Source organism: Rhinolophus sinicus, linkage group LG04 (genome assembly GCF_036562045.2).
Source record: "Rhinolophus sinicus isolate RSC01 linkage group LG04, ASM3656204v1, whole genome shotgun sequence".
Lineage (NCBI taxonomy): Eukaryota > Metazoa > Chordata > Mammalia > Chiroptera > Rhinolophidae > Rhinolophus > Rhinolophus sinicus.
In genome coordinates this window covers 113,029,697-113,045,481 of record NC_133754.1, presented here as the reverse complement: position 1 = coordinate 113,045,481, position 15,785 = coordinate 113,029,697, and the positions used below count along the sequence as shown (strand labels likewise).

The following is a 15,785-nucleotide window of genomic DNA, read 5'->3' as shown; positions in this document are numbered from 1 at the left end:
CATGGGGAATATTGTCAATAATAGTGTGATAGCGTGGTACGGTGTCAGATGGTTGCTGGACTTACCATGGCGATCACTTGTTTAGGTCTATAAATGTTTAATAACTATGTTGAACCCCTGAAAATAATATAATATTGTATGTTAGCTGTATTTTAATAAAAGTCTTAAAAAAGAATCCCCAAAAAAGAGATGCATATTAATCTGAATAGGAACTTGCAGATAAAAGAGCTATGCTACGCCGAGTACACATCCTCTTCCAACATGGCACAGCATTTAAATCTTGGAAGCCATTTTGTATATTATTTTATAGACTATTTCAAAAAGTATAGCCTTGAGTATTCATTGAAAACAGTATTCCCCAAACTTCAGCCATGTATGACCTTCAGTATTCTTGCCATCCTCACACCATTTGTGTGATTATTAAATATTTTTTGCAATACACTTCACCATCGACTCACCTTTTATAATAGCCATAAAATCATGGTTTGATTTGCTAATTTACATTTTTCTACCTTATATTAAAATAGATACATAACTGTTAAGATTCAAAAGTGGTACATGCTTATCCATGTGCCACTTTAACTCATCTTGCTCACAAATCAAGAAAACACTGGTTTGAAAAAAATACCAGCTTAGCCTGGTAATATATTTATATCTACACTTTAAAAATGATGAGGAAATGAGAATGTTCAGGAAACAGAACACTTTTTCTATTCTATGAAGTTCTATTTTATAACGTTCTACAAAGGCACATGTTCAGTGGGAGCAACAGGGCCAGCACTTTGCCGAGAAAAAGTACTTGACAATAACACTGGAGTGGATAGTGGAGGAAAATGGTGGGCAGCAGGCCTCCATGAGGGAAGCAGCTGCTAGAACAAAGATGCCAGGTCTTCTCTACAAGCTCTTGGGTATGGTGCAGTACAGTCTGGGTGCTACTGCCATGCTCTGCTGTCAAACAGAGCTGAACTTGGCAGAAGGGTAACTGTCCTATGATCATCTGGGTGGGGCTTGTCACGCAGGGTGTCAGGCGGGGTCTCTGGTCCCGCTCCCCACATAAGAACGCAGGATATGGTGAGGCCAAAAAGGAACACCCACGGAGCCATAAATAGGGGAGTCATAACACTACAGTCTCGCCGGAGGCTGGGTTGGAGACACAGGGAGCAGGAGCCACACTATCCGCAATCTGCCATCCACTTCTCTCTACCAACCAACCTCACTTGCTAACTGCAATCCGCACTTGCCAGCCACCATCTTCTTGCTAGCCCCCATTTTCTGCTAGTGTAGCCACGGCAGTTATACTAGTGGCCAATGGCTCACTAGTCACAGCTGATGGCCATCCAATCACAGTTGATGGCCATTTACTACCTGAGCCAGCACCTTTCCATGTGAGGGCGAGAGCCTGGAAACTGCTCTCCTGGCTCTATCCCCACACGGCTTTTTTTGACCCTGCTTCCTTCCTGCCAACAGCAATCCTGAAAGCCTGCAAAAGGGCCCACTTTTAAAGTAGCGTCTCTAGTGACTAAAGAGTCTGAACTCTACCACACCTATTCCTCCTAAAGAAGGAAATATGGGTTAGATTTCATTTTGAAAAATTACTACTGTGGGTGGTTTCAAACAGCTTCCTAACAGGAGCTGTTCTGCAGGGTCTCTAGTCCCACTCCCCACATAAGAACGCAGGATATGGTGAGGCCAAAAAGGAACACCAACAGAGCCTTAGGTAGGGGAGTCACACCACTATAGTCTCACTGGCGGCTGGGTTGGAGACACAGGAAGCAGGAGCCACACGATCTGCAGCCTGCCATCTTCTTTTCTGCCAACCAACCGACCAACCAACCAACCCCCCAGAGTAGCCACGGCAGTTATATTAGTGGCTAACGGCTAAGCGGTAACAGCTGATGGCCACCCAGCCACAGCGGATGGCCATCTGATTACAGCTGGTGGCCATCTAATAAACGAGCCAGCACCTTTCCACGTGAGGCCGAGAGCCTGGAAACAGCTCTCTGGGACTCTGTCCCCACAGGAGCTTACCCCATTCCTGACAGGGGATGTCATTATATATACCCACCCCCAACTCTCTGTCAAAAACTAAGAAAAACCAACATTGAAGATGCTAGAATTTTAATCCCCGTGTCTTTTATTCCCTTTTCCCATTGCAAAGAGAGAACACCTACATCTGTTTGTAGTTATCCATCGTAAGTAGGTGAAACAAGAACACACCACTGTCTTTATTCTTACCCTTTTCAGGAAGCCCTACCTGAATCATGGAAGTGAGACACAGAGTAAGACAGTAACAGGAGACTTTCTCCAAAGAGAACAGAAAAGAGAGAGAAATGCTTCCTGCCCCATTCTTGTTCATTAATCACCTTTCTGGAAGCTACAGACAACAACATTTTATAAAATTCCACGCAGAAAAAAATCATACATGATGTTAGATAAAGCTACTCCTGCCCCTGACAGTGAACTGCAGGCTCATTAACACCGTATTTTCTTAACACTTGTGATGCCTTTTAGGCTCCTAATACATGGTTTCAAGACTGAAAAGTTAATAGAGTTAATAGAGTTTGTTACTGTGTAAATTTCTGATACGTAGCCCCATAAGTGTAAAGGTAGGCCTCCTCAGATTATTCAGAAATATTAATTATAGAACTACAAAATTTTTAAGTCTGATTGGTTTTGTGTTATAATATTACACTATCAAAGTGGACTTTGGGGGCATTTTTAACCTAGGAAGACTACTCATGATCTCTCAAAGAATTTTATCCCAAGCATCTTTACGATTTCCCAGTGAATAGTAACATTCAGGTAGCTTCGTTACTAGCAATTAAGATTCATATCTGTAAATATTCTCAGAAACTTATGAGAACATTTGTATCTCAGACATCTCCCACAATAAAATTATAATCAGATAAATCACCACTCTTCTTGGAGATCTGTTTTTTCAAAGTGTGGTCAAAGGATCACATATACTAGAATCAATTGGGGAGGGGCAGGCTGGTGGGAGTGGTGCTTGTTAAAAATGCAGATTCCTGGACACTATGTCACATCTACTAAGTCAGGATCTCTAGGGATAGGGGAGGGGCCATTAACCCACATTTTAAATAAGATGTCCAGGTAATTCTTATATACCCTAATGCTTCTGAACTACTTAGCTACTGGAACCAACTCTTGCTATCACAAAGTCATGAAAATAAGATTCTGACAGGTCACTGCATCTATAAAATGCAAAAACAAAAAGAATAATCATCAAGGAATATTTAAAATGAAAAAGGAGCAAGGTGAAAGCTCTCTTCCATTACAGCCTCGCAGAATTTAGATTCCAGTGTGGACTGCAGCTATGAACAGGGGGTATTCTGCACCTACAAGCACGGCGTCACCTGTTATATATCTACAGTGAAAACACCAGTACCTTTTCTGTCCTTCAGCTTAGCTTGAAACACAGCAAACTCTGTAAGAGGAGTGCCATTCCCATATAAAGATAAAAGGATGTTGCAGCATGCAATGAAGGTTTCACTCATTTTCTTTTCTCAACCTTGTGACTTTGCCACCACAATTAGGAAAGTGGCTCTCCACCACTTTGAATTGCCTGGGCCAGTGGTTTTCAAACTTGACGTGCATTTAGAATCCCCCACAGATCTTGTTAAAACAAACTACTGGGCTCCAAGAATTTGTATTTCTAACAAGTTCCAGGTGACACTGGCACTGCTGGCCCAGAGACCTGTCTTTAAGAACCATGGGCTTAATTGAACTGTGGCCTTCTCCCAGCCAGCACTATTTATGGTTCACTGTGGAGTTCAATGATGCTAAAAAATGGCTCCATCTGGCCAATGCTCTAACCACATGCTCTAGGGCATCCTGTGTAGGATTCTTGCTGCTCAGTATCTTCAAGAAGTTCCCACCACGCAAAAGTTGGAGTACGAGTGATAAGCTTGTCCTCTGTTGGCAACTCCAGGGATAAATGCCTTTCCTACCCTTCCCTCAGTTCCTGGCCTCTGTCTGACCTTACAGCACCCACTTCATATGCTGCATGGACAGCCTCTCTGTCTCTGTAGGAAACTAAATACTTAGGAAGAAGGGCAAGAGATCCCTCTGCTCCTGTCTTAGGGAACTACACTTCCTTTGGCTGGAAATCCAGACAGGCTCCTAACATTTAGTGATTTATTTGGTCATTGTCACAGGGCTACAGCTGTACAGACAAACTCAAAAGGAGTACTGCATCCAGAGGCAAAATCAGGTCAAGTACAAACTCAAAGATTCTTAGAAATCTAGGAAGCCTTCAGTTCTCAATATTTACATTCTGGCCTTTCATGAATAAATACAAAGGTTTCTCCATTCAGACAGGTCCAATTTACACACTACAATTGGGTGCCCCATTCTCTCTAAATGGCTTTCAAATCCAACTCATCAAATTTTAAAATATACTCCCAATATCAGGTTCTAAGTGATGAACTGCTCATGTATGTAGTTCATCCTTCCCAAGGAAAGTGACTTCAATAAATTCCTAGAAACTGAAAAGCATTTGAGAGCAAGATAAGAAAATGCAATGGATGTAGCTTAAATAGCTTCAGAAGATCTTCAAGAGCTCACTTTTATTTTTATTTTATTTATTTATTTTAAATTTTAAACTTTTATTTATTTTAAGTGTGTTTTTCCAGGACCCATCAGCTGCAAGGCAAGTCGTTGTTTCAATCTAGTTGTGGAGGGCGCAGCTCACAGTGGCCCATGTGGGGATTGAACCAGTAACCTTGTTGTTAAGATCACCGCTCTCTAACCAACTGAGCTAAGTCACTTATCTTTTAAATTTGAACATGTAAGTGACAGTTTGGGACCATGTTAATTAGAAAGTTTTAAAAATAAGGTTAAACAGTTTTTTGGGGGGTTTTTTTGAGACTTTGCTATATGCTTAAGGAAAAAGTATAAACCTGGGGCACGGATACAGAATTACACCAATAGGGAAGGATGTTTTTAAGTGTTAGCCACAAACTGGTTACATGTTGCAAATACTGCAAAACATTAATCATTTACCATGTAGTGTAAAATATACGACTTTCTGAAATTGTTGTAAGAAAATGACTAAACACTGCATAAAATGTATGTAACCATGGTATCTCCAGAAACTAAGAGTCTCTTTATCTGAATCAAAAGTGTTGTTGTACATGATGGTCGAAGTCCTTCGGCAGCCATTCGCTCCAGCGTGAGCACTGACGAATCCTGGGTTTGTCCACGTACTGGGCATTGTTGCAGCCTGAGCACACACATCATTTAGTGTCACGTATAGAGAGCAACGATGGGATGTACTGCTGCCACCTTTTAAAGTGCGACTTCTCCAACCAAATGTGTCTTCTGACATGTTTTCCTGTTTAATATGAATGTCCATTTTCATGGTTTGGAAAGAGCAACCCATTTCTCTTTTAAGATTCTAGATCCTAAACAGCCAAACAAAGCAGCTCCAAATGAAAATGTGGTTATCACTCTTTACTGAGGTAATAAACTAACTTTTTTCTTAGAAATCCTCATACCTATGTATGGAAATGAGGTCATAAAATATCTCTGCTAATCACCAATGGGGGATTTAGCTATCATAGGGTATTCCTTGATAGAAGCTGCTTTTTATACTATATCAAATTGGCCAGCTTCCATGAAATATAATTTGTGTGAGAATCAAGTAAAAATATCAAAGCTTTTAATGCCACCTACCTACTTCCTATTTTGCAATGACAACACTTGTGATATAATAACAAATCCTAGGTCAGCTTTTATCTGTGTAAGATTTTTTTTTAATGCTCTGTAAAAGAGGTGGCAGTTAATAGCCATTACTTATTTTTTAATTCTTTTATTTTTCAATTACAGTTGACATGCAATATTATATTAGTTTCAGGTGTACAGCATAGTGGTTAGACATTTCTATAACTTACAAAGTGATCCCCCAATAAGTCTAGTACCCACATGACACCATACATAGTTATTACCATATTATTGACTATATTCCTGTGCTGCACTCTACATTCCCATGACTACTTTGTAACAACCAATTTGTACTTAATCCCTTCCCCTTTTTCACCCAGGCCCCCAACCCACTCCCATCTGACAACTATCAGTTTGTTCTCCGTATCTATGAGTTTCTGTCTGTTTTGTTCGATGAATAATGAATAACGAAGCTCATTAAACAAGGTAAAAGAGCAAGTTCCACTAAAAGTATAAATTAATCAAACACAGGAAATAGCGTTTAAAGGCACCTTCTACAAGTAGTTTGTGTCCTGCTCAGAGCCCACTGTAATCACTTCTCAGTCAACATTATACATGTATATAATTATGTTAAAAATAAATATGAAACAATAGAGAGCAAAAGAAACAAACAAACAAAAAACCTACTCACTTAATAAAAACAAGTTGGATCAATTCCATGATTTTTAAAAACACTACAGGAGGAAGAGACAAATTCAGGGAACTCATCATGTTAGAAAAGCAGCTGAGAAACGCTCAGTGGACGGAGTAAGGAAATAAACATCCAAAAAGTCTCAGTTCTAGTTTCACTTCAGAAACTCTTGGGCTGTTCTGTCCGCTACTGTTCCAACTTGCTCCGTAACTACAGGCTATTTTCTCTCTCTCCCAAAATTACCTACTCAGTGCCAACAACCTTCACTCCACTTAGCAAACCAATGGTCCATTCTTGACATTTTCATTACTTGGGTCAGCAACACCTCTGAAATATTTAATGTCCACGTCTAACCTCAGAACACGACCTCTTGTCCTCCCTGCTCTTTCTCTTGCTTATTCCCCAACTCTTACTTATTTCATTGAAACTCCAGTCATTTGGCTTTTCCATTGTCTCCAAGCTACCTGTTCCTTCTGACTCTAGTGCTTCCAGTCGGGGATGAGTTTGCCCCTCACAGGACATTCGGCAATGTCTGGAGACATTTTTGATTGTCACAATTGGAGGGACCAGCTACTGGCATCCAGTAAGTAGAGGCCAGGGACGCTAATCCTACACTGCAAAGGACAGTACCCACAGCAGAGAATTATAGATGTTTCTGAAGTTAAGAATCCCTGCTCTGTGGCCTTCCTTATGTAATGTGGTTCATTTCTGCCTTCACTTTTAGAATATTTAACCTCAACTCTCTTGCCCTTTCATCCTCTGACACACCTGTTCTATAAAACCTAACCCTCAACTAACTGAATCATCCAAATTTTCTACTTCTAAACTTGGTGTACTGAGCTCAACAAAGGTAAACAAATATCACACAGCCACGAAAATTGCTGTCACTACATATTCAGATTCCAACCTCAGGGGGACTCTCAGCATTACCAGGCAGGCAACCCTTCATGTCTCTCTCTAGTCACCCCCTCATCTCCTGTCCCTTCCCCTTAGTGACTATTTGAAACTTCTCCCACTCCCCTCAATCCCCACCCCACCAAATCAACACTCAATATCAACAAATTGACCTGCTTCACTTAAGACGATTTGCTACCATCAGACAAGAACTCCCATATATTCCTTCCGCATACTATGAACTTATTTACATCTATTCTTACCCTTCTCCCCAGCCCTCCTCTGGGACCTTACGTCATCAACCATCCAGCCCTCTAAATCCTCTGCCTCAACTTCTTCCTCTTTCTCAGCTCATTTTACCTCAGAAATAAATGAATGCTCCAATCTCTTCTTAGCAGGAAAACAAAAACAAAAACACCCACAAATGGATCAAAACCCTTCCCTACTTCCACATCTCCCTCTCACTCTTCTCCCTCTCCTCATAGCCAAATTCCTTTAAAGAGCTGTCTTCACTTCCTAGCCCCATCACACTCCACCTCACTGTCAGGCCGCTGAGGGCTCACATCGCTACAACGCCACTGAAACTCCACATGGGGGCAAATGACTTCCTAGTTATCAACTTCAGTAGATTCTCTCAGCCCTTAATTTTGGAGCATTAATGCAAGTTACTAAACCCTTCTTAAAAGTCTCTCCTCTTTTGGTGTTTGCAACACCATTCTCTCCTCTGTATCTTCCTACATTTTTGGCAACTTCCTTCTCCCACTCCTTAGATGTTGGTGTGTCCTGTAACTCGACCTTCAATATTTCCCACTTGTCCATGCAATCATGCTCTGTCCACTTCAAATCCATATGCTCTGCCCTGATTTCTATGTTCTTCTAGTGAATGACAGCACCATCTACCCAGTTACCCAAGCTATAATCCTGGGGATCATCCCAGATCTTATTCTCACCTACACATAACTATCAATTTAAACTAAGTATCTCTTGGACCCATCGTATCAGGTCATTCTCTCTGCAGCCTGTCTAATTCAGGCCATTACCTCTCACCCAGAACACATTATTATAAGCATGATAATAAGTACATATGAGTAAAAAACTTGGGAGTCCCGTCTTAAAGTAAGGATGCTACACAAGTACAATGAGGTACGATCCCAAAGCACACAGAACACTGGTAGTCTTTTCTTAATGGATTATAATACCATATGAATATAAACAAATCATTTAATCATCCCAGGCTTCAGATGCTCAACTGCTGAATGAAGGATAAAAGACATATATCTAAAGATGCTTAGAACCCTAACACTCATTCTATAGCTCTATTTCTACCAGACATTACTCAAACAGTACATACCTCCAAATATGCACCATACTTGCTACAAACACAAGATATTGCTGATGCCAAATAAATGGGCTGATATATCTCCTTTGTGGCCAAAATATATCAAGCATATCCTGATTCCCATCAGTTTCAAAAACTAAACCCTCAGTTGCAAGTATCAAAGAAATAAATTTGTAAGCAAAAATAAGCCAAGAAAAAATCATAATGAAATTGATTATATATATAAAAATGCTCTTTCAAAGTAATTTCTTCAGAAATCAAGCAATGCAGAGTAATGAGTTAGCAACAAAATGAGTGTGCCATAAACTATTGTGACAGTCAATAACAATATTATGAACAAAAAGCTCTTTCGACGCACAAAACAGTAGTGTGAGAACTGTACAATGTCTAAAGTCAAACACCCACACAATATAGATGCAATATGAGATCATAAAAAGTTTCAAGTTCTGCTTTTCAAAGACAAGTCTCTCAGAGAAAGATAATATGAACTAAGCTGTGGGAATGCAGTCTGAATGCCATTAAAATGCTATCACCCGAATCAAATGAGAGGCACCTGTTTCCTTTTGAGTTTGGGTTCAGTTGCTCTTCCATTGCCTAAACTCAGAAGTAATGTTCTGTTTTAAAGATCATATGAAATGAGAGGATAGTGGAAGAGTGTAGGAGGGAAACAATTTACATTGCAAAGTTGATATTGACCTAAGGGTCAACCCAAAACTTAGGATAAATCAAATTTGGAGCCACACAGCCTGGGTTCAAATCCCAATTTCACCATCTACTAGCCTCATAATTTTAACAACGCATTTAATTTCTCTGTGCCTCAGTTTCTTCATCTGTGAAACAGAACGATAGTACCTACTTCACAGGTAAAGCACTTGGAACAATGCCTGGCATACTGTAAATACTATATAAATACTAGGTAATGTTATCATTATTTTTGTCCTTCCTATTTTTAGACAAAATATTACGTGAAAATAAAAATAACACCATAATGTATGTTCAAGTTCCAGTTTAACATTGTTACCAGGTATTTTGTTCTTAGTTTACTAACAATGTTATTTCGGTTGAGATTTCCATTCCTATTTTCTAGTAGCTCACAGTCAAATCAAATCACCAAGTATTAAGTTCATACCACATGAAATGAGAAGCATAAAGAGGCATAATTCACCTAAAAACAGACACGCAGATGAATGGAATAGAATACCAGTAGAGAGCACAGAAGTAAACACGCACACATATATGGTCAGTTAATTTACAACAAAGGAGCCGTAATATACAATGGGGAAAGGACAGTCTCTTCAATAAATGGTGCTGCGAAAATTAGACAGCCACAGACAAAAAAATGAAACTGGACCATTATCTTATATCATATACAAAAATTTACTTGAAATAAAGACTTGAACATAAGACCTAAGATGCTAAGCCTCCTAGAAAACATTGGTGGTAAGCTCCTTGACACAGGTCTTGGCGATTTTTTTTAAACTGACACCAAAAGCAAAAGCAAAAATGAACAAATGAACTACAACAAATTAAAAAGCTTCTGCACAGCAAAGAAAACCATCAACACAATGAAAAGACAACCTACTGAATGGGAGACAATATTTGTGAATCATATATCTGGTAAGGGGTTAATATCCAAAATATATAAACAACTCATACAACTCAATAGCAAAATAAACAAACAATCTGATTAAAAAGTGGGCAGAACATCTGAACATTTTTCCAAAGAAGACACGTAGATGCCAACAGGTACATGAAAAGATGCTCAACATCATTAATCATCAGGGAAATACAAATCAAGCCACCATGAGATATCACCTCACACCTGTTGGAATGGCTATCATCAAAAAGACTAGAAATAATAAGTGCATGCGGGTGAGCATGTGGAGAAAAGGGAACCCCCTTGCACACTGTTGGTGGGAATGTAAATTGGAACAGCCACTATGGAGGTTCCTCATAAAATTAAAAATACAACTACCATATGATCCAGCAATTCCACTTCTGATTTATCCAAAGAAGAGGAAAACAGTGCCATGTTCATTGCAGCATTATTTACAATAGCCAAGATGTGGAAACAACCTAAGTGTCCATCAATAGACGAATGAATAAAGAAATTGTGATACATGTGGTCACACACACACACACACACACACGATGGAATATTATTCAGTCATAAAACAATAATGAATTCTTGCCATTTGCAACAACATGGATGGACCTCAAGGGAATTATGTTAAGTGAGATTAGTCAGATAGAGAAAGACAAAAATATGATCTCTCTTATAATATGTGGAATCTAAAAATAAATTTTTTTCAAAAATCAAGCACATAGATACAGAGAAGAGATTGGCAGTTGCCAGTGACAGAGAGTGGGGGCTAGGAGAAGTAAAATAGGTGAACGATTTTTTTTCAGTTTAAATAAATTTTAAAAGAAAGAAAAATAAAAAATAAGAGGATAATTCAATTTGCACCAAAAGTATAGCATATGCAGACATACTATGAAATATTATTGAGTCATAAAAAGACATAATAAATGCTACAATATGAACTGTGAAAACATGCCAAGTAAAATAAACCAGACACAAAAGGATAGTGTATAATTCCATCTAGATAAGATACCTAGAATAGATAAATTCAGAGGCAGAAAGTAGAATAGGGGTCACCAGGGCTGAAACAGGGAAGGGGTATAGGGGAAGGTGATGGAACAGGGAGTTATTGTTTAATGAGTACAGAGTTTCTATTTGGGATGATTAAAAATGCTGGAAATGGATAATGGTGATAATTAAATGGTGTGAATGTTCTTAATGCCAACGAACTGTACACTTAAAAATGGCTAAAATAGTAAATAAATTACCACACCAACAACAAAAAATCTTTACAAAATATAGCCTATATTTTCAACAGGAAATTTTAACACGAGTACCAGCCTTAATGGTATTAAAATAAAGAACAGATCACTTATTCTCGAGTTCCTAGCTATGGATACCAAAGGAGTCCGTATCAATTCTTAGCTGGACTTGGTTTAAAATGTGCACCTGAAATGGAGACGTCTTATAATTTTCATAAGGTACATCATTTCACTTTATTGATAGAGCCCATTTTCTTTAGCTCCTTAAAGGGAGAGAGAAGGAAAGAACTATACTGAGTACAGCCTATACTATGTGCGGCCTATCCATAATGGTGTTTATATAAGGAGATATTTGTCCACAAAGAATCATGACAACATGAGTGCAAAAGCACACCTGTGCAGGGCACTATAAATGGACGTGTAACAACAGCTATTCAGTTCAAAAGTAGAGAGGGTTCCCATGTATTGGTAAACCATAATTTAAACCACTGAAATATGCCCCAAATTCAAACAGAAATTAAAAGTCCATTATTTTGATACATAGAAAATGAAATATTTGAACTCTCAACTCCAAACATCCCAAGCAAAAGGTATAACGCATTACAAAAAACACAATAAAAGTGAATTTAACAGTGAATAAATTAACATTTTCCCAGAATGGCTTAGGATAAGGGATTCCAGTTAGGATAATTTAATTTTCTAGTAAACTGGTAATTACCATGTATTAAATATCATTCAAGTAATAACAATTTTCAAAGAACTAGAATGCACTTTTCAAAGAAACTAAGGTCAAAACCAGACTGATAATAGTATCAGCAAACACTCAATATGGCTCTCACAATATTGAGCCTGATTTGTTCTAAGCTCTTTACATATACTAACTCATTTTATCCTCAGAACAATCTTCTGAGAAAAGTATTATTATTCACATTTTACAAATGAGGAAACTGCGGTGCACAGGGGTCAACTACCTTGCCCTAGCCCACTGTCTTGCTAGCACATGGGAGAGCTAGGACTTGAAACCTGGAAGTGTGATGCCCCAGTCCCTAGTTTTAATTGCAATGGTCTACCATTTCTTGGTGACATTAAGAAATGAACACCACAAAATACAGGCAAACTCTAAATGCAAAACAGTTTGGGGGTCAAATACAATAAAAGCTCTGAGGAAATCATATTACAACACAGGAGGACAATAAATGACATTCATAATGACTACTCTGAGACATAGGGAAGGTTAAAATATGTTCAATAAACTTAGTGTTTAAAAAGGAATTGTTTAGTGCACTTAAAATTTTTCCATCCAAAATAGTCAAAATATGATTTTCATTTCTAAAGAGGGAAAACTTTCAATTATCCAAAATTATTCATTCCCTGAGGGCTCCAAACAGAAGGGTTGGACAGAGCAATCTTATTTGCCATTTATCTCATTCTTAAAGATAAAGATGGTGCATGCACACGTGTGTGCGCGCGCGTGTGTGTATCACAAATTAAGTTTTCCAGGTATTTGAATTCCAGGTATGAGAACTTAATACTAAAGATATTAGAAAGTGTCAAATAATTTGGATAGCTGAGTGAACAAACTCATAGAATTATGTGTGACTATTGTAAAAAGCCTAGAATTTTATCATTAACAGTAGTTATTTATTTTTTTCAAAGTACAGGCTTTGAAGTCATACACAAACCTGAATTTAAAGCCTGGCTCCACCATGTAGTTACTATGAATGTTTGGCAAGTTAATTTCACATCACTGAACCGACTCAGCTTCCTTCTCTGTAAATTGAGGGTAATTCCTAACTCACAAGGTTGCTGTGTGAGCGAAGGAGAAAACACAGGCAAAGTGCTGAACAGTCCCTGGGATATAGCACATCGTCAACAATAAGTGATTACTACTATTCCCTAAACTTACTCTACTTTGTCCTCCAAATCTAAGAATCAAATCTTACCAATTAGCAAGTCATTTGTTAGGCTTCTCAGAATTATATGAATAATGGAACGTACTAAAGGTACAATACAAAACCAAACCATCAAGATCAAAGGTTTCAGAATCCTGCTTGCTGCTTCTTCCATATCTATTCTGGTTGGTTTTGTGATAACCTGTATTCCTTTACCAACAATATGAATCCTATTATTTTTTGGCGGTCTCAACCTTCCTACTGGGTTTCTGTTGCTTATTTATTTTATGGTTACCTTTGCAAGGGTAACTGTCATTATTGGCTGAATACCAAAAAGAAATCCAGGAACAACGTACATTTTAATGAAATGTTGTAACTGTTCCATCCATCTCAACAGTGGATTGGATCCCATGTGAATCATTTATTATCACAACATATTTTGACATTACTGCGCCACCCCCTTACCCAACAAACACATGCAGTACTGAGCAAAACTCCCGACTGACAAAGAACAAATGCTCTTTAGGTCACCAAGTTTTGATCCTCGGGGGCGGGGAAGCGGGGTGGTGGATGGGTTTTGCTGCAAGTGGAAATGAACAGAATCTGAAACTGTTTTGTCTGCTTAAACAAGACTGGAGTTGAGCCCTGCGGAGCTAGGAGGCAGGAGGAGAGGGTGAGATGGGCCTGGAGGCAAGAGAGGAAGGAGGTGGCAACTGCAGGATAAAGGAGGGTCTGTGCCACCGGAGAGAGGTGAGTCAGAGTCCATCACCACCCCGAGAGCGAGGGCGGAGGGAAGTGGCCGCTCAGCCCAGTACCCAGGACGGGTTCAGCCTCTAGGAGTCTGGGACGACTGAGAGGGAACAGGGACCCCAAGACCGAAGAAAGACCGCGGTAGGAGCGGGCTCCCGATCGCCTTCAGAACGGGATGCTACTGTCCCCACCGCCGTTGTGGCGCAGGAGTTGAGGAAAGCAGGGACCCAACAAGGAGCACACAGGTTACCTGTCTCAGCTGCCTGCCCAACGGTCTCCACTTCCGCAGACTCGGGGTTACTACGGGCTACCGGGCCACGCGCCCGTGACGTCATCCACGCGCGCCGGGATCGTCGCGGGCCTAGTCCAGCCCCTTGAGAAGAGCTGGATGGCAACGCCGCGGTGAGGTCTGCGCAGGCGCGGGCAGGGACGCCGCGAGCAGTTTGGTTAATTGGGGGGGTTGTAGGGTTGCCCTGTTACCCAATAAACTACTCCTAATTATAAAATCTTGTGGGCACTTAAGAAAAAGTGTTATTGAAATTCAAAAGTCCAATTTTTATTCCGTTTTTTCACTCTGCTTCTACTGTATATGACTGTTGTTTACATACTCATTCATTCCACCATAATTTATTAAAGTCCTGCTATGTACCAGTCAAGCACCTGACGGAATCTGGCACACAGTGGAGAGCAAAACAGACACTGTGCTGAACCTCATGTAGATTACTTTCTGGTAGAGAAAGCAAACACTGAGTCTCAACAAATCCATATGCCTTCTTAGAGATCATTAGTGTGTGAAAGGAAAATAAGTTGCTGAAAAACTAAAGAAGGGAGGCTGCCTTTTTAGTTTGAGATGTCAAAGAAGAGCCCTCTGAGGAGGCTCTGAACTGAGGAGAGAAGCAGTCAACTCTGCAACGACCTGGAGGAAGATGAACCAAGAGAAGGACCAACATGTTTGCGAGCTTTGGGGAGAAGACAGAATGTGATGCCTTTGAGAAAGTGAGAAAATAGGCTAGGGGCAGAATAGATGATGAGATCAACAAGGCAAGGAGAGACTTTCTAGGTCATTGTAAGGGGCATGATTTTTTTTGAAGTGTAATGAGAAGCCAGGGAAGAGTTTAAAACACGTGAATGACAGGATCTGGTTTTATAAGATCACCCTGGCTGCTGTGTATAAAATGAACTATTGGAAGGCAAGAAAGGATGCAGAGAAAATAGTTGCTTTTGTAATGGTCAGGTAGGAAATGATGGAAATAAATGGACCAATATGAGGAATAATCTGGAGGTGGATATGACAGACTTGTTGATGTATTTAATAAGGGGGATAAGGAAAAGAAAGGTGTGAAAAACGCCTCCTCCTAAATTTTGGGCCTGAGCAAATAGCTGGATAACATAGTTAAAACAGTTTCTAATACTTCACAAGATTTGCTACTTCTCTTTTCAACCCTGGCCCGTTTTCTTCTTTGTTACCAAGCCCTCTTGGTTCTCCTCTTACCTTCCTGACCATCTCCCCTCAGTTTCCATTAGGGAGCTCCTCTTTCTTTTTCCTTAACTTTTTCACCCTTGATCTTCTTATGCTACATTATAAGCTGCAAATCCAAAAGGCTACGTGCCCAGGCAATGAACACAAAGGAGTGAAGCTAGTGGATAGAAAATATGGTCTCCCTACGCAGCTCCAGTTTGTTTTTGCCTACCA

At 39.7% G+C, this 15,785-nt stretch overlaps 1 protein-coding gene across 13 annotated transcripts in view; it reads right to left on the bottom strand.

The window, feature by feature from the left end:
• The window catches only part of AOPEP (aminopeptidase O (putative)), a 344,124-nt gene extending 329,656 nt beyond the window's left edge, over positions 1 to 14,468 (bottom strand). For 6 of the 13 annotated variants that reach the window (XR_012495670.1, XR_012495669.1, XM_019711974.2 and 3 more), the window contains exon 1: positions 14,343 to 14,462. The gene's annotated coding sequence lies outside the window, so the exon portion shown is untranslated. Of the gene's footprint in view, positions 1 to 14,342 lie in introns of all 13 variants that reach the window. The other 7 variants (XR_012495672.1, XM_074330242.1, XM_019711979.2 and 4 more) reach the window with 4 other exon arrangements.
• Between the last annotated feature and the right edge of the window lie 1,317 nt (positions 14,469 to 15,785).